The sequence below is a fragment of the Cyanistes caeruleus genome, chromosome 6 (assembly GCF_971803275.1).
Source record: "Cyanistes caeruleus chromosome 6, bCyaCae1.hap1.1, whole genome shotgun sequence".
NCBI classification, from domain to species: domain Eukaryota; kingdom Metazoa; phylum Chordata; class Aves; order Passeriformes; family Paridae; genus Cyanistes; species Cyanistes caeruleus.
The window spans coordinates 27653391-27673984 of record NC_141706.1 but is presented as its reverse complement, the minus strand read 5'-3'; the positions used below and the strand labels follow the sequence as shown (position 1 = coordinate 27673984).

The 20594-nt window shown below is 38.4% G+C and overlaps 1 long non-coding RNA gene across 9 annotated transcripts in view; it reads right to left on the bottom strand.

The window, feature by feature from the left end:
• The window catches only part of LOC111930134 (uncharacterized), a 142379-nt gene extending 126700 nt beyond the window's left edge, over positions 1-15679 (bottom strand). For all 9 annotated transcript variants that reach the window (XR_015287789.1, XR_002865042.2, XR_015287791.1 and 6 more), the window contains exons 1-2: positions 14986-15679; positions 7208-7327 (exon numbers count right to left, since the gene is read on the bottom strand). This is a non-coding gene — a long non-coding RNA (uncharacterized LOC111930134). The remainder of the gene's footprint in view (positions 1-7207; positions 7328-14985) is intronic.
• Positions 15680-20594: the final 4915 nt, after the last annotated feature.

Genomic DNA, 20594 nt, shown 5'->3' with positions numbered 1-20594 from the left:
TTTATACTTCTGTAAGTCTCCAAGGACTCTGGCTTGAATAAGGAAACTCTTGTTTTCAGTTTTCTGCTCAATAAAAAGTCAGCAAAACTCAGATGATGTTTTCAGCAATAGAAATATTTTTGCTCTTTTTCCCAACATATTTTCTTACTTGAAAGTGTATTCACTTCCATTCTTAGATCACATTTCTCCTAGGAACATCATATTTGGAACTTATTTTTCATTTTAAACTTAATTTAATTAAAAAAAATTAAATTAGCCTGTAATTTTAAATTAGCCCGCATATGCACTTAGTTTTGATGAAACGACTGAAGAATGCCTAAAATAAGACATTTAAATACTTAGTTATTCCAAGTTAACTGGTAAGATTTAACATGAAATAAAAAATTCTAGTGAAGATCATTTCCAGACTTTATAAAACCTTGGAAAAAAAATGTAGAAAGTTCAGGGGTTTAGGATTTGCAACAGCAATTCTCAGCCCATGTTTTGGCATCAAATTTAACTTCCCCACATCCACAAGGTGTAGAGAACCCCTCTCGATTACTGTGACAGAACAGCATCTTGCAAACAGCATTTGACCCTTGAGAGGCTCAAGATCAAGTCCTCCTCCTGATATCTTTGGAAGTGGTTAGATTAACTGAAGAGAGTGAATCCTCAGCCTTCACTTTCCCCCAGAGCATGATATGGACAGCTGAGAGGAGCATACAGCAGTCTGCATAGGTCTGTCAAAATCTGAGGTATCAGATATTCTATAGAAAGTAGGAGGAAGGAACATATTTCTGAGATACTGAAGTACTTTGGCAGAATAGACCTACTAAGAACCTCTGGGCTCTGCTGTTATTATAGCCACATGTTGATAACGGAGAAAAGCTATATGTAAAGTAAAAATAATTACATCATAACAACTGATACAAGAGCTTACAAGTTTCATTAACATAAGAGAGCAGAAAAACCTTTTTATTGAGAGCTGATAGAGTGCTTGACTTGCAAAATCACCTTGTTCATGTTTTCCTCTGCAACAAAACTAACAAGATTTGGTAGATATAAAAATTACATATACAGACATGAAATTTCTTACCTAGCTTTATAAGATAAATACATAGGTGCATTTAGAAAAAGACTGTAGACAAATAAACAACAGTTATACAGAGATATTCTATAGATGGCTGAATAGGATGAAAGGTAAAAATTATTACCGAAATGTTTGGACATGTTAAAACAACAAACAGTTCAATATGATTTATTTAGTCAGGGTAGACTAAAATTCACTAGTATAATAACAAAACCATTTGTCTTAGCAAGTATCTTGTTATTGGTGATCAATAATGTAGCTAAGATGACTGATGGCTTTGTTTTCTTGTGGTGCCTCAGCCAGACTAAATTATTTATTTGACATGCTGCCTCTTGGCAAGTGCTAGGAAACAGTGATAAGAAATTTGCATTCCTCCATATATACCTCTGAATGAATATGAGATATTCCTCAAACTTTTGGTGAATGACATATGGCTGTAGTTTGAGGGACAGTTTTGCTGACCGGACATGATTTTGTCTCCTGAATAGCAGTGAGGACATCAGAATGAAAAACAAGGGGCTACTTTTTTTGTTGTTGTTGTACATGGCAGAGGAGAAAATGATGGCATTTTCAGAAATATCCAGAATTTGGATGCCTCTGAATGCCCAAGAACCTGCCTCAGTTTGCCAGGATGTTTAAGTTGTTAGAGACAATTTTAATTTACCTTGAGACAGGTAAAGTGTAAAATAATAAAAGAGCATAAAAACTTATTAGCAGGACAGAGAAAAAGTCTCCTAAGCTCACTAAGCTCATTATTATTGCCCCTGACAGTGGCCAATGGAGGAAAATGAGTTGAAGAATGAATATAAGAGTATTGTCAGTTCAGAACAGTATTTGCCCTTTTGTATCTTGCCATTTTTGTGTCATCTGTTCTCCACAATGAAGAGTTCTTTAATTAAATATATACAAGCCTTTCAATAACTCCAGGCATCCTTGTTCTTCTCTGTGCTGCTGTGTTACAGTCTATTCAAGATACGGTGATCAAAACAGCACTCAAGGTATTTGTGGAAAAGGATTTACGCATGGTTAAATAATATTAATTTTTCCTCTCTATGTTTTCTTAATACATAAGTCATAATATTATCTTTTTATATTTAATCCTATTTCACAGATTATTTTAAATTCTTGCTGGGCATGAAGCTGATACTTTCAGACATCTATCCTCAATAATTCCAGTGTCTCTTCCCTAGGTGTTAAGAAAAATGAGAGTTTAGAGACAGGCATCATGCATTGTTTTCTCCTTACACGTTACTTTGGTTTTTTTTTTCCATTTAATTTAATATAATGTTGTTGAGGGTTAGGTGTCCTTTTTTTTTTTTGTTTTGTGTTCTGGCCTGCCCGTGGAATTTTTACCCATTATATGCTGGCTTTCTTCGGCTTCGGGGAAGGACGTTCGTGTGCTGGGTCGCGGAGCTGCTGCGGTAGAGAGAAGGGAATTTTGCCATCACCCAGACGGAGCTGCTGCTTCTTCTCCTTTTCCCCTCTTTGTTGGTGGCCTCGCACCCCCGCCCTGCTGGGACGTGTGGCAGTGCCAGGCACCGCCGCGGAGCTGCTGATCCACCTCAGCCACCAGCCCAGGTGTATCAGGTGGCCACTGGCTCAGCTCATCCCTGCTGTTCCAGCCGAGTGTTCCTCAGAGCCCTGCAGGAGCACCGGGACTGACTGCCCGAGGGGTTTGTGAAAACAAAGCTTCTCCTCCATCCCATCTCAGCCGAGAAGGCTGTCCCGGGGTCCCTGTTTCTGTTTTCTTGTTATTGCTGTAGTTATTATTTGTTTGTTTGCCTGGTTATACTAGTAAAGAACTGTAATTCATATCCCCAGATCTCTGCCTGAAAGCACCTTGATTTCAAAATTATAATAATTCAGAGGAAGGGGGTCTACATTCTTTCATCCCAAGGGAGGCTCCTGCTCTCCCTAGCAGACACCAGTCTTCTAGAACCGAGACTAATGTGTTATAAACCAGTTGCTTAGTATCACAAGACCCTTCCACAAAGCTTAACTATCTGGCCTAGTGTGCTGGTACCAGCCTGGAAAACATGCTCCTGGTCCTATGGTGCTGCATTGCAGCTCTGCAGGCCTCCAACAGCCACAGCACTTGGCGTTTGTTTGGATCAACCAGGACACCTAGGGGTCAGTGCTGGAGGATGGCAGAGCTCTGCTAGTTTTGTTCTTTTGTAATTCACAACTGGGCACCACCACACTGGCTTTCCACTGCAATTTTTCCAGTACCAGGAACCAATTTTGATGCTCATGTGTGGCTCATGACCAGTTTTGTAATAGCTTCCAATATTTTTGGTCTTGAGATCTGTACTGCAGCAAGATGAATCTCTGGAAAAAACTCTTGTGTCTTGCTGTGAATCTTACATAGCAGCCAACAGCACTCTGAAACTTTTGTTTATTGTACCTATTCAGAGAAAATTAGTGTGCTTTGAAGAGGTAAGGCAGAATGGATGATTACTAATGCTGTTAAAAACTATTACTTCTCATTCCATTAACAGAATTTCCTAATGCACAGCTCTAAAACTTTTCACAAGACCTTTAAAATACAATCAGTTTTCCTTGGCTATTTCCTAATAATTCAAACTGAATGCAGAACCTGACATGCAATCAGGCTAATACAGGTCGATATCCATTTTCTTTCAGTTAAACAGGAATTTTAACACAGTGATACCAGCTATGGAATCACAAACTGCTACTGTATATCTATTTGTCTATTTGCTGAACAGGCAGGGTGGGGACTGACTCAGCTGCCGTGGAACCAACCACTGTAACTCACTAGGTAAAACAAAGCATATCACTACTGATTAAGACAAAACTAGTTTGAGAATCATTCAACATCAACCATATCTTTTTCATTTACATTTCATTCACAAATACAAGACTTAAACACTTTAAAAATTTGGTGTGATCTCACTTGGGAAAGTGGAGAGAAGATATTCTCTAACCAGAAGAGTTAAAAACACAGCTTATGAGATCAAAACCAAGCCCTACATAAAATACCTACGAAAAATCCTGAAAAAAATTATCCGCTTGTCTGCAGAAAGATCTGCTCTGTTTTTAGAAACGCACAGTAATGGAAGTTGATGGCTAAAATCTGCAAAACAATTCTCCACCCAGCTGAAATTGCCACAAAAGCTTAGGATACCATGAGGAAAGGAACTGTCAGAAGCTTGCCTAAAGACCGCAGCTAGATATTTGTCAATAGAACTGTGAGATGTCCAGGGTTTAATTTTACATGTCATCCAAAAAATGCCACAGTCCCCCCAGATGACATAGCAAATTATTCATGCATAAACTTAATTACCCATATGACATTTATCACAAACTTCTATCTGCATTGGCTGGTTATGATAACCTGAATTCTGAGTTTTTAATGTTGCTATGATGCAGTCATTAAAACAAATTAGGGACAGATAATATTAATAATTGCTTCATTTTTTTTTACAACAAAGTTCTTGTTTTGGTAACTGTTTTCAAGGCTGAGTGACTGAGATTTTGCTGATGCATCACTCCATGCAGGTGTAATAGTCTACCTGAAAATGACTGATTTCATTCTGCCATTACAGGACATGGCTAAAATGATTAAATTCAGTTTTTTTCTAGGTCTCAAAGTATCATTTGCTTGTGTTTGGAAAGAAGTGCATGCTAGTGACCAAAAGGGAGGAAAAGACACATAGCAGACAAAATTATTGAGATGAATAGTGGACTACATAAAAAAACTCTTAGAAAGAGTTGCACAGACAACAAGAAATCCAGAGAAATGGAACTGGGAGAGGATTTCCATCTGATAAGGGTGTGCTTTATTGTCATACTCACCTGGCTCCTTTTCATTCTATTTCACTGCAGGTGGGTGAAGGAGCTATGACAAAGTTGCATTTAAAGCAATAGTTGACTGTGAACACATAGACAGCTTTAGGGTCTGGGAATTTTAAGCCAACATCTGTGAAAATCCTGTGAGATTGCTCAACCTGTAGTTGATTAGTAGACAGTGATGTCTAATCCAAGAGCTATGAATCCTAGTACACTTGTGAGCCCTTAGTTACCATTTTGCACAGAGAATGAGAATGACTGTCACTTATGGTTTGGGTCATCTGAAGGATAACATCTATTGGAAGAACTGTGTGATTTTTTTCTGTGGAAATAGTGAGGGGGAATGTCTAAAAGAGTTTAATTAATTTGCATCCCTACAGGTGAAGAGTTAGACACTGTTGAGAATTAGAGAGTTAATGTAACTGTGAAAGCTACATGGGATGATTTGGTGTGTCATATTGAATTATGGCAGCCTATATCCATGTCAAACAATGTATCTCTAAGGAGAAGATGTGAAAGTCAAGGACAATTTCTAGAGGTACCACCAATAGGCATTAAATAAATATTAAATATTCTGAGTAAAAATGCAGTCGAGAAGGAGCAATTTGGAACCAAAACATTCAAGGGCCTTGAAACCACAGAAAATTTCTACAAAATGTTAGGGGAGAGATAGTGGAGACACCTACACCACATTTTTAATGGTTTAAAAACTTTTACAATTATATCATTGCTTCATTTGCACTGCATATAAGATGGAAGATCAATGCCACAGCATTAGTGACTATGATAAATCTTTACAACCAGGCACAGCCTCTTGCAAAGAATTTTGTGCTATTGAAAATACTGAAAATTATATAGAGAGCAGGAGCTCTTGCCCTCCCAGAGATTATTGTGGAGCCACAGGCTGCTTTACACAGACAATTTTCTGAGGATAGGCACAACTAAAGATCTCATCTCAGTTGAACAATGAACGTAAAAAAAAGTATCTACAGGAAATTCTGGATGCAGAAAAGAGCAACAGGTTATTCTTAACACAATGATGTGCATCTGATGGATTGCTAAGGATCTAATAACTGTCCAGTCTATCCTGATAAATCCTGATTCTAACCAGAACTCCTCCTTCCTGACCTCTGAAAACAGCCCATTTTTTGTGTTGCTACCGTCTTCAGAAAGACCCATTATTCACCTGCTTGAAAACCATATAGGCTGGCAAGGTTGAACAGTTCATTAATACTTCTAGTCTTGCATTTACATTGGGCATGAGAACCTGAGAACCAAGTGTTTTGCAAGAGATCAATAGACAATCTGGACTGGGTTGCAGTGTGCTAAAGTATATGTTCCAGTTGCAACAGGACACAAAGTAATCATCCTGTCAATCAACACCACATGTAATGGTGCAAATGCAAAGCTGAGGAAAGGAACTCTCCTTGATTTTAGCAAGTCCATACAATATACACAAATATTTGACAAGACCCACTGGCAGACATTCAAGCTGTATTGGAGTTTACTTTGGCATGAAAGAGTAACCCAAGCAACAAAATGATTTGGTGATAAGGGTGCTAAAAAAGGTGCTCACACCTTAATTTTTTTTCAACTGTTTAGCAGGTAGTTTTTCACTGGCAGCTGTCTTGCAACCTCTACTATGATCTATTTTGCTTCAGAAGGACAGAGTAGAGACTACCATCCCTATGCTGTGCTCTGAGTTCAGCATCTTAAATTCACTGAATCTGCAGTAATCTTCAATAGAGCTTTGGTATTCTTCATAATGTATCTAATGTAAGAGGTAACTATATTATTTGTCTATATACCTGATTCTTTTTAAATACTACACAACTGGACTAATATTCAGTGCCTGCAACATTCCATTGTGTTCTGGGTTAAAAACAAATTTCTTTGTTACCTCTTTAAAAATTGTCTTCTGAATTTTCAATAGGTTTATTTTTATTTTTATTTTTTCGTGGGTCTGTAGCAAAAAATAACTAGAAGCATTGGAATTGCCTCCTTTGCACAGCTCATTGCGTCAGAATTTTCTCTTAATCTTTGCCTTGCCACTACAATTTTGTTTGTCATCTCATGCATGAAATGGGCACTTTGCATGAAACATATACTTGGAGTAACTATTATTTTATTTTTGTCCTTTGTGTTATTTTAGTGTTCACTGTGTCTTTGGCCTGTTTACAGAGATGGAAAAATCCCCTGTGTCTATATTTTAATCATTTTATTAAAGTTGCTGATATGATTAACCTGTCTAAGTTTGGACTAGGGATATTCTGAAGTCAGTGGTATACATCCGGAAAAGTTATTCAGACAGTTCTAGATTGTCTTTACCTGTACAGCTCCATTTGCTTTAAAGGGGTAGCACTGGGGATGTGAGCTCTTAAAGTAGTCCAAAGTCTTTCTATCATGCACACCATGCAGCCTTGGAGGTGGAGAATAAAATAGTAGAACCTGGATGTAAGCAAATTAAAATGATCAGAATTATAGTTCTTTAGTTCTCATTTTTTTTATAGAATGTCTGTTAAATGTTTGTTAAAATCTGGTTAAGGGAAAGGATTGGGAGAGTCACCATCTCCCTGGTACTTTAGCAAGCTGAACTCCTGCCCTGAACTAGAAGAACTAGCATTTCTACTGCTCTGGTATTGTTGGGTCTGTGACATCAGCCAGTGCATTTCATTTTTTGCTAGAGAACTCAGCCTCTGTCATTTCACTCTGAGACACTGAGAGCCTACATTTGTATGTGTCCTGGGGTGACTTTATGATACTGGTATCCCCAAACACCTGGTTTATGTTAATCTATTAACTTCTGTACCTTTAAGACTGGCTTTGAGAGCTAGGGAAGTTGAAACTGCTGGAGGCTGATGGGAGTTTTTCTCCTAGCCAATAACTAATAATTTCTAAGAATTGACAGTGGTTTTGACCATTGAAAAGTGAGATCAACCTGTGAACACCTACCTTAAGATGTAAGTCTGGGAATTTCTTGTTCTCTTTGGTTTCTGGCTTCTGAGGAGGTAACAGGCTCCGGCTCGGCCTCCCCCCCCGCCCCAGGCCGGACAAGGCCGCAGAGGGTGGGGGTGGTGGGGGGAAAGTGGGGCCGGCCGGGTCAGGCTCGGTTTGCAGTTTCTGCCGCTGAACTGAAACCTGACACCATAAACATCTGCAGCTTGAGCAAGACTAACTCTTTTACTACCTGGATGAGACTTGCAGATTAATCCTTTTTTCCCAGAGAGAGGGGAAGACAGAGGGGGAGTGATCAACATGTAAGGAGACACCAGAAACTATCAAAGAGAGTGAAAAAATGAATTACGTTTTAGATGGGGAAGAGAAAATAAGGAGATGCTTTAATAAGCTGAAATATTTTTCTGTTAAAGCTATGGAAATGGACAGTAGTGTTCTGAAAAAAAAACCTAATTTCATTCATGACAGAGTATATTGGGAGGAATGGAGTGTTTCAAAGTGTGGATTTTGAGCAATGGTGAAGTAGTTGTGATCCTGTGAGATGCTGGAACAGAGGGGGAGAAGTAATAGTTGATTTGTGGCCTTTAAGAGGCAAAGAGAAAACTTCTGTTTCCAGACAGGCTCACAAAAACAGATGAAGAGAACTTTTGCCTTTGAATAACTCATCCTTAAAAATGACATCCTTAGACTCATTGACCCATAACACACCTCAGAGTGATGTAAAATGGGAGGAGAGAACTGATGGCAGAATTTCCAGGCAGCTGGCATCAGAGAAATAGAAAGCTATGAAGAAAAATAGTTTACTTGTGAAAAACTCCATAGATTAGCAGAAGAAGACTTCTGTTTCTCTACAAAGACTGATGAAAGGACTAAAGCAAGAATTGGGACTATTTTAACCACCAAAGTTTTTTTTTTTTTTCTGTCTCTATGTTGTCATGTGAACAAGGGAATGGTTGGGTAGTTGGAAAAAAGGGTTTCTGGAGGTTTTATTCTGGATTCTTGTAGTTTTTGTTAATAAACTTTATTTGTTCCTTTTAAGTTTAAGCCTGTTTTGCTCTTGTTCTAATCCATATCTCACAGCAAGAAATAAGTAAGTTTTCTAGTGATTTTTTTAGGTACTGGTTTAAAACCATGACAGTGATATTGTGCTGAGGTTTTAAAAGAGGAGCTGCTAGATGAAGTGGCTAAAAGTGATTTCAGAAAGAGGATTCATTTGGGTCATTACACTGTGACAGGCACTGTGGGTCAAACCAGTGCCCTCAAAGGTGAAAAACAAATGGATTAGTCTAGTGCCCTTTGCATCCATAACCATCATACCAGATGTCAGCAGCTCTACATTTAAGCTGAAGCATCTTGGATACAGTTTCTTCCAGTTCCTGGAATGACATACTGTGTCTCCTCCAGCCGTTTTTAACAAAAGCTCTTGGGACTCAGATCATCTTTTTTTCCTTTTCAGTCAATTTCCTTATAAAGCAGGGAACATTCCTCCTGCATATTTCAAATCAATACCAAAGCAGCAGGATGATCTGCATACAAATCGACTTGCAAATTTACACCCTGTCTGACTCTGCCAACAGGATTAAAAATCGTTCATGAAACAACAGCTCCCTGTAATCACATCCAGGCAGATTTCAATAATAGCTCAGGCATATAAAAGCTTCTTGGTTTCATATGTATTAAAAACAGTTTCTTCTCATTTTCTACCTCTTCCTTGGATAGTAACTTCCCATTTTCTTGAAAGCTTTCTGTTCTGTGTTTTATCATCCATTCTCCAAAACCCCCATCTACTTAGTGACAGGAAAGATTTTTCCCATTAACCAAAATATATGGCAATTCTTTATACCCTAGTCTGATAGTAGACAGGATTTGGGAAAAAACTTGAGTCATCATCATTTCATCACAGATCGCAGCCACTATTGCCAAATTGTCACTAAATTTTGATGTACAATGAACCTGGTAGTTGTAATTCTACTCTCCATGGACAGATGTCCACTTCAGAAAAAACATCAGTATCCTGTTCAACATCTTATGAACAATAGCAGGCAAAACAGTTAAGACTTCCTCACTGGGCTGCTTTGATTTCTGCTTCAGATTATGATGTGACTGTGTAATTAAACGTAGTTCCTGCTGTCTCTAATTACACTGCATTTTTTTTCTGGTTCACAGATTCATCTTGATACAGTGTCATTTTCAGTTATTGTGGAAATAGAGCAGAGAAAAGGGGGTTTTCTAAAAATTGAAACAATACATAAATACAAAAAAACATACTTCATTCTGCAGTTCCTTTTGTCCAGGAGACCTGAGACAGAAGTCAGGAGCTGTGAACAATTTTTGTCTTTCGGTGACAGGGCTGTGAAAGACCGATTCCAGTCGGAGTTCTTGGTCGCCTCATGGGGACGATCTGTCACCATTTGTCAGGGGTGATTCCTGCATCCACAGCTTTAGAAAGAGTAGTTACTGACTGCAGGTATAATAGGATGCATGAGTTTGGAGGGCAAAGCAAGGTTTTTGGCAAACATAATAATCACTGCAGAATGAATTCAGTCTGAAGTGCCTGAAATCTACTTGTATCTTTTTAGTTACTTAACCATTTCAGCACTCAGAGCACAGATCTGAAACTCAGCCCAAACTGCCCCCAAAGTGAAATGATAATAAAAGCTACAGTGTATTAATTTTTTTCGTATTACTTTTTTTTTGAACAAACATAGTTATTAATTAAGCAATCTGGAAAAACATCACTTGTACTAATTTTTCTTTTTTCTTATTAGGGGGGCCAACAAATTGGCAATCCCAGGAGAAAGTATGTGAGAAGAGACAAATAGGCTGAGTTGCTGAGAATAAGACTAACTCAAACCAGTCACCTTCAATGCAGAACTGTGGATCAACACAGTGGTTTGGTTTCCCTTGTGCACACAGTAAAACTGGCCTTGGCACTCATATATAATGTGCAACAGGCACAATGCCTGTGCTTCTTGAGTGTTTTATGAAGAATATATCTTGCAAATATCCAAATTCAAAGCAGTTTGAAACAGTGAAATGGGTATGAAAGCAACTACCAAGTGGTTTCTTTTCCATTACATGTATTGCTCCCTGCTGGCATACAGGAAGAGCTTCTCAGCCATACCATTACTTCTATTGTCATTATTTAATAATGCCATTATTTATTTTTGCTGCTTCCACAGTGAGCAGCTGGGATGCTGCAGGCATGGGAAGAGGAGAGTGGGCTGTGTAAGTTAAGGCTGAGAGCTGTGGTGAGTGAATTGCTCTTAGAGCTGCTGGAGTGGTGGTCTATAGAGAGGGGGTACAGTAATTACTGGTGCTACTGGGAAGGAATACTCCATGCAACATCACTACCTCTAAATGTCATCCAGTCCTACTGCTGGCATCAGGTATCAATTCTGAGGCTGACAAAGGCATTACAGAGTAAACAGGTGGAATGTAACTATTTACTGCTCTCACCCACAGCCTGCTTTGCTCATATCTTTGGCCTGGGGCTCACAAGACCCCATATGATTAATCCACCCCTACTCAGTGAATTAGCAGAGGCAAGGAACAGCATCTGCTTGACTTTGTAGACAGTATATTGCTCTAGTGAATTGAAACTATGAAGAATTCTTTAATGCTAAAATGAATCTGGCTTGAGAAGCTATGTCATGAATAGGATCCTAGGCTTGCAGGTCTTAGATGCACCTGGATCTGGGGTGCAGAAGTCACAGAAGAGTTTCAGTGTAGTTTGGCAGTAATGTGAAAGTGAAAAATCAGACTGTATTAAAGGGAGTGCTTACTTTCTGTATTTGATGGAATAATAAAATTACTTCTATGTTAATATGTTCTGCAACATCTTTAATTCTTTTGCTTTATACAAGGACCTCTTAAATCATACCTTTGCTGTTAGAATCAAAATAGAAAGCAGCTAGGTCTGCTTAATGCATGGTTCTGGAACTTGCCTGTTCAGCAAAGGGCCTCAACAGAGGCAATCAAAAACATCCTGTAAATTAGGTTGTAGTACTTCACTGTGATTTTTTGACTCTAGCTATTAACATAAATGGACTCCTTACGCTCTGAGCTCTCTTAAAATGAAGACTGGAAAGTCTCTTCAAGGGAAGTAACTTTTTGTACCTAAGCAACTAGTTTTCATGCTTTCAACATGTGCTCTTTACATATTTGTATGTTCAAAATACACAAATCAGACTGACTCTTATGACTAAGCTATATTTGCCTAATATAATTTTTTCTCATGGAAAAGTTCTGTAGTTATGAGTACATTATGGCAAAATGAAACTAATGCTGATAGTGCTTTCACACATGCACTCAGAACTGCACATTATGCATCCATTATGTAAAGTAGGACAAACAACACACAGCAACTTCCTGTTGCGACACTGATACTTTTTGGAGATGTGAAGAAGAGAGGTAATACAGAAATGCAAAGTGCTTTCTTCTGTGCAGGTCTGTGGATTTCCATGGCCACCATCACCCTGGCCTTTAATTGAGATCACCGTTCACTGGTAGAGCTGGAGGCAGAACTTTTGGGATGGTGAACATGGTGAACATGGTGAAATGTTGCAAGCTTTTCTTGAAAACTGTCTCTGCTAATAAATCCTAGCAAATTCCAAGGGCATTGAATCTTAATTGCTAGAGTGGCACCTGGCATTTCGCCCATGACAAATAGCAGTTTCCCAAATTATTCCTGGGCTTTGCTTATTCTCAATAAGCAGTTTGCATGCAGCACTCTGTTTCAGTAGGTCGCAGAATAAACCAGCACAGGCATGGGACATCCTTTGCCACTTGGCATCAGTATCTAGGAATGTTCCTGCTCACATTACATTTACTACCATGTGATGTGGCCAGAATGCCTCATGCACTGGGTGTATTAATGAGGGACTGCAGCCCTCCTGGTCCCTTGGCAGTTCTGCACCTGTTTAAAGCAAGCACTGTATGCATTATGTGCATCATAAAAGAGAAATCGTAAAGAAAACAAGGTATGGAAATTAAATTCTTTCTAAACCATTTGGCTTGCATTGCTTAATAAACTCAGTTTTGGAATATCTGCTTTGGTGCTTATTTTCTGGCCAGGGAAATGTAAACATACAATCCAGCCTCTTTGGGAACACATGTCATAAGACATTAAGGAGACAACTGGACAAATGCCAAGAAATATCTATAGGACTTTGACAGATATGCCAAATAGCAAACATCACACTTGCTAGTCATATCCCCCTGAGTCATCATGTAATTGGGCTGTGAAATTGTGTGCCAATGCTGAAGGCTGTGCCCACCTCCTTAGCTACAGCCAGGAAGTGAAAGGAGGGAAATGTCGCTCATGTCCTTCCCATACTGGACTACTGCTGAGCTCTAAAATATCACCTACTGACAAGGTGGGCCAAGCCTGACAGACATCAGGACTGGTGCTTGACACTGGAAACTCAGTCTCGATTCAGTGATACAGAAAAGGTGGTTATCACAGGAGAAAATATTAATGTTAGACACAAAGCTTTTCCCTCCTTCCTCTGAGGAGAAGACAAGACACTGGATGGAGTATACCAAGGTGAGATTTGGTCTGCAGGATACCAGCCTGACTCTACCTGTTTAGACCATCCTGAGGGCTACTTCAAACTGCATTCCCAAAAAAGTCACATTCAGACATATTTTGTTTAGGCCTAAATCCTATCAGCATTGTGGCACAAATACCCCACTGCTTTGTCTTTATCAGACTATGGTCAAGACCATTTTCTTGAATACGACAATGAGGCACTACTTTGGTTGTACCATAACTTGGTCCCCTCCCCTATTTCAGTTTAAGTTCTGAGATAGGAATCTGGGAATGAAGTGCATTACTGACAAAACAGGCAAATTAAGTAAATGGAACAGAATGTCTCTATTTCAGAGTTGCAGTTACTTTTGATACCTGCAGTGTGCATCAATGAACTGTAGAGCAATGCTTTACAAAAGTTATTAAGACTTGGTAATATGAGACCACTTGACGATAACCACTGGGAGAGATGTGCTTAGACCTGGGGTGAGTCTGTAATGTCTTTCCAGGGGAATAAAAAGCACTGATGCCATAGACTTAAGCATTAGAATCCACATGGTTCTGTTAACTCCCAAGAGAGAGAAAATTGATAAAATGTTGTCATTAGGATGCGTTTCCATAAGTGCTTTGCAAGACCGCTATTTACATGTGATAGTAAAATGAAAAAAACCCATTGATTTATATGGGGGTTTTATCACTTTGAGCTAGATGTGCACAAACCACCATGGTTTTCCTATAAAATGTCACAAGCTAATAGCATCTCTGGTGTAAAAGCTGACTTATTTAGGATAAATTCAGATTTCTGATTAAAACAGCAATTGGTATTAAGCATATAGGGAAATTTATAAAGAATTTTTCTGATGGATTGTTGGAAGTACTAATTTGTATGAAGACTATTTGTTACTAATTTATATGAAGATTATGCATAGTGCATAATCCTCTTTCTTTCTTGTGAGGCTAACATAAAACTGATTGTTGGAGAGGTGCTTTCAGGAGAGTAAGGCAGTGTCTTAGATAAGGAAATCCCTTAAACATCACCTGGTCAGGTGAATTCTAGCCTTGACTGTTGTTATCAATGAATGTTTGAGATCACTGAAATAATCACCAGCAAAGGTATCAGTAAAAACCAGATTTAGTATCTAGCAACAGCAGGACAGAGTTCATTGGCAAGGATTACTCTACTGCTTACTAGGTGGTTAAGGCATACCAGAGGAAAAAAAGAGCTACAAACAAAATCCAGTCAATTAATCCAAACTGAAATTAACCAAGAACTGTGTGTGTGTTATGTGTGTGTGTGTGTGTGTGTGTGTATTTGTGTGAGACAAAAGGATAGGAATGGCAAGGATAATAAGGAATACGGCCTAAAGGCTCACAGCACTCAAACTTAATAGTACTTAACAATTTAGCAAAGGAACAAGACTTTACCAGTATTTAACTTAGCTGATAACTTTTCAGGCCTAACTGATTAAATACCTAAAGTACTTAAACACCTAAGAGAGCAGCATTTCTTCCAAATTTGCCATAGCATTTGCATATGTCTGTGTTAACACACACAGACTTAAAGAGTCAGTGCAAGGTGCCTGTGACAAATTCCCCTGGACGGCAATGAAATGCTCACCTTGGATGCCTTTGTGTCTCCTGACAGCTGAAGGGTTGGGCCTCGAGGAGTGGGGGTTTCAGCCCAGGATCCATTGTAGTTCAGCAACCTCTGAGTACAGCAAACAAGAGCTCTCTGGCTCTAGGAGGTGCCCCTCAGAGGGAGGGTGCTGGTCCTGGAGAGCTCCAAGGGCCTCATTTTGGATCTCTGTCCATAGGCCGCAAGCAAGGGCCTTAATCACAGCAATGTTTCACCCTGGCCACGGTTTGGGGAACTTTCTTTGAAAGAACAAAACTGTTATGCCATTCAGGCAAGAAAAGTCGTTTCCAAGGCTGTTCATAATTAAAGAACCCCAAGAGCCCGTTAGAGCAGCAGTTTCTGGAGCAGATGATGTTTCTGAGGCACTCGAGATGCTGAGTCCAGGCGCTGCTCATCAGGGCTGAGGCCTAACGAGCTTCTGGGGTCATAGTGCGGCCTGCAAAGGGATGGGGGAATGCTCCTCCACATTGACAAATGGGCTCTCTAGCCTCTGATTACTTTTTCATACCGCTGAAAATCTGAGATCTGTTATTGTACCATGTCTGTGTTACAGGGTGCTAGAGAAATCTGTGTCCTGTTTTCCTGACAGATCAGACTGACAGAGCATTAGAGGCAGAAGAAAGAGCTGGTAAGGCTGGTACAGGCATGCCACAGCTGAAGTATCGGGTTTCAACCCACAGGGTGTGGGTAACACAGCACAAGTACCAGTCCTCCTGATTGTTTGAAATATATGCCTTTAAATCCTTTGTTGCAGTTAGGCTACATCAATTTGCCTGTGACTCTGTCAGTGAATCCTACTGCTGCCTACAGGATTGTGAGAGAGAAATCCACTGGGTGCAGTGCTCATTGGCACTTCTGGAAAAACCCCACTGGTTTTGAACTGTACCCACTGTAGAGTTTTAATTGGTGCAGTCTGGCCAGACGACTGCAGATGACAGACGGGACAGACTATTTCAGTACTGTCACAGTATCCATAACATGATTCTGGATACACACTGTGCTATCCTAAGTGTAAAGTCACTCAATCCTATGCAAGACAGCAGTCAGAGTGAGTGGAATAAAAGATACCTGAATTATGACTTTCTCTGATGCTACATTTTGTAGGGGCAAATTGAGTGGTTATTTAATCTTATAAATGTCAGCTTCCCCTTATTTGACTGTGCTGAATTTTCAAAAAATTTGTATTGCAAAGCACTAGAAATCTTTAAATAAAATGGACTACCTAATGGTAATTTCCCCAATATAATGGCATACTAATGTCCAAGATAACATGAGATTAATAAGTTTCTTGGCCTTTTCTCTGTACAATGAATGAATCAGGTAGATTTATATTAATGTTTGGTTATACACAGAAGATATGATAATATATGTACTTAGTCATCATGCTATCAGAGTCAGAATGGAAGGCAAATTTAAATATTTGGCACTTTTGTATATGAGAAACAGACATTGTCACATGCATCCGTGAGCACATGTAACAATTTCTGTTACATGAATACTGGATCTGGGAAGAAGCCATGTCATAACATCTGCACTTATAAAATCTGGATTTAAAACTCTAATTTATTCCAAAATTTACTTGTTTAACTTAGTCCATAACACAACTGTAGGAGAATTGTATCTCCAAGATCTCTCTATAAAGAATAAAGAAAAATCAAATTCTATATAGGGTGATATATAAAGTGATTTAGGCTACTTTTACCTTTTCACTAATCATAGAAGAAATCTCTGGCTATCAAGGTTTTTACCAGGCTTTAATTCCATGATGATTTAAATTGAGATAAATTCAAATCCTTGTTAAATTATTTCCTCCTCCTCCCATGTTCCAGCTATGATGCTCATGTGTCCCTCTGGTGAACATGTTCAATGAGTGAAACTGGGAAAAAAACTATTTTTAGAGAAAAAAACCAAAAATAACAAAACAGCCCAAAAAGTAGCTGTCTATAAGTTTCATTCCCTGTATTGGATATTTTTACAATATGAAATACCTAGATATCTAATAACTAATATTTAAATTATATATATATATATATATAAATAATATCTAAATCTAATATCTAAATATCTAATATCTAAATACCTAATTACCTAAATATCTAATATCTTGGCTGGCCCAAGAGATTAGGCAAGCATGACTGGAGACAAGAACAGAGATCTGGGACTAAGGACAGGATCATGACAATGTTAACTTACATCTGCTTTTCATTAGAAGTGTCTGGATTTAAATGGAAAACAGAAATTGTATACTGTAATTGAAAACAAAAGATGCTAGGGAAATTCAGGAGCTGTAGATACCTACAGAATTTCAGGCCTAATTTTAGGCTTGGCTGTAGTTTTGTTATGTGTTTATAGGCAAAGATAAGCTTTAATCTGTATCCAGATTTGTGCAAAACAAGTGCAGAGTGAGTTCAAAACATTGTCATATCAGGATGGAAGCTGTGTCTAATTAATTCCCCTGATACTGTAGGATAATTTTCCATTGCATGCTCAAGAGTATTATGTTCAATTGTGAATTTTAAATAATCTATCCTTTTGGGTGTCTGGTTTTTGTAAGAAAAGTAATTCACAGCTCCAAACCAATGCTGTTGGAAATCCTTTGAATGATCCTTTATTTTCCTTAATTTAGTCTTAATTTTTCTATTTACTACTTTATCAAATGTGGCAGGCATAGTGATGGGAGATAATGAACTTTTAGCAAGCTTTTATCTTATCTGGAGGGAATGATAGTATGCAAATCTAGCTAATTAATAAAACAAAGAAAACTACAGCTCTAGGTTTGCCAACGTAGTGTCTCTTGCTAACCAGTTCTCAAGAGCAAACAAGCTCTGCCGTTGGAAAGGTGTTGGAAGCATAAACTTCTCATAGTATAGCTGCACTGTCTTAAGAATGGGAGCTGTGTCTCAAATGCAGGCTCCCCAGGGCTTCCATGCTAGCTCATATCTGGAGGAAGTCATATGGCTGGCAGGCTGTAGATGAGGCAAAGCTGGAACTCCAAGATGGAGGCTTGAACTCCCACCCAGGCAAGCAAGTTGAGTCCTTCACCTGGCACATTGAACTGAAGCCACAATCAGTCAGACATAAAAATGTAGTTCTACAAATGACTTCTGGATGAGAGGAAGAGGCTGAAAATGTGTTACTTGAAACCCATCCTCAGGGTTAAGGAGAGCTAACAGAACTTGTAAGCTGCAATGATGTCAATAAAGTATTTCCTGTGGTAGCTCATCAACTGACTGCAGATAAGAATTTAAAATTTCCTTTATTTGCAAGAATAAGAAGCAGCATAGCCATTATCTCACTAAATTATGTTTTTACTCGATCACTTTCAATTAAGCATATTTTCAACAAGTCCATTCCATTTTGCAAGATAATACTCCTTAGTGCATATACTTTGGAATGTCTGAGAAGAAAGAGAACCAGCAGTTTCAAACCTCACCTCATCAAAGCCTTGAATAATATCTGGTAATGGCTTACTCTGATATCTCTCATCATGATGGACATTGAAACCACTTGAGAAAGCAGGGAGAGAAAATGACATCACCTTTCACCAAAATGCTGCCACTTAAATGCTGCCACTTCTGAGGACAAACACTCAAGTGGCAAACAGGGGAATGACGGCAGATGAAGGATGCTTTCTGCCATGAAAAGAAGAAATAATGAAAACTAAGTACAGCATCCAATCATGAAAACCATTTAAAACACTACCCTTCCCTCTATCAATAGGAAAAATTCCATTAGTATTTAATAACCATAGAATATTAGGGGGGTTCTTGGTTTTTATTTCAAATTGAAAAATGACACCTGGCAGCACAATGACTCATAAAAAATACTGGAGACCTCGTTATTATTAGCTTGGAGTAGAAATTGTTATTATTTTGTACTGCAGAACTACATCATGCAAACCCCTTAAATTTCACTGGAAGTTTGCATCTAACTACTGACCCATGTTGTGCCATTTGAAGAAATCATAGGCTGAGGCAATATAATAATAATGCTATTTGGCACTTTACATCTTTAAAGAACTATGGAAATGTTAATTAATTTCTACAACAGCCTGGGGAGCAAATATTTTCATACTGATTTTACAGATTAAGGGGATGAAACATAATGTGTGGACATGACTTCTCCAGGCCACTCTATCAAATAAGTGTCAGATGTGGGACTAGAACTCAAAGATTCATCAGGCCTTTAAACAATGTTGCCTGGGGGCAGCCACTCATTTATTTATTAAAAGTAACTTAAGCCATTTACAGCTTCTCTTTAATATGCTATTGCACTGTGTATTGATTATTTACAATAAAAGCTGATTATGAGGACTTGTTTTGTTCCATTTTTACAAATATTTTTTTTATATTTAGACTCAACCTCAATATTCTTTTCCATAAAATTAAGTGCATTCCAATACAGAAATCAGGTATCTTAAAATATGTTCAGAAAAGATCAGGATAGTGTATTGGAGCAGAATGCCTGTGTCAGAATGAATGTATTAAATTTGTCTTTCCTTCCCCTGTTTAGCTGCTTTTTCTTAATGATATTTCATTTTATAAAAGTGGATCCTATTCTTTTGGCCTGTTGTTTTGTTTTTATTTTATTCTTGCTTTGAAACAGTAGAGAGAAAAGTTTTGAATACATATTTAAAAAAATTATTATTAACTTAAATCTCCTTTACCCAAGAGCTCCAATGTATTTTGGAAACATTTTTAGTACACCAAAACAAAGGCTAAGAAATGTAGCAACTTGGCCAACAGATCAACTCAGTGGCCAAAATGCAAAGTATTTGAGCAGATAATAAACCTAATTTACCAAACCAATACATCTCAAAATTCATATTAAATACAAGGACAAGAAAACAAATAAGACAGACGTGCTACCTTACTTAACATAATATTTAGTCTGATAAAATTTTTTAGCCTGGGACAGTCAAAGAACAAATCCAAAAGCTGAGGAGACCTTCTTCCTCTACTTGATTGTCTCCCTAAGTATCTGAGGTCTGGTCTAACAGAACTAACAGATGTTTTGCTTGTGCTGCCCTACAGCGCATCTAGAAAAATACACTTTATAATGCAAAAGGGAATGATCCACTTCCAAAATAAGCACAATTCTTTCCAGTCAGTGTCCCAGTTTTGTCAGTCTTAAGACCCTGAATACACTTGAGAACCAAGAGTGCAGAATTCTCCTGACAGCATTAGGCCCATACAAAATCAATCTGTTTCATTTTCTCTTATTTAGAAAAGAAGCTCTTCAGCTTCACCCTGCAGAGCATTCATTCATCTATGCCTAAACAGTGCATTTTGCTTCCAGTTCACAAGAATTCATTTCAATCACTATTTGAAGACTGAGACAGCTGAATTGAAAGCAATATATTTTCCTATGAAAGAAAAATAAAGATATTCTGTAAAGTCCTTTGGAAGGAATTCTGATAGGAATCTGATTAGGAGTCCCACTCCAGATTTTCTAGAACTCTGTCTACATTTTAATTCTGTTACAGCTACCAACACACAATAGTGTGTTCTTTGCAGTAACTTGTGGCAAATATCAGTGCCAGTTCAATTGGTTTGTTGGCATGGTGTTTGGGAAGATGACCAGGATTCTAG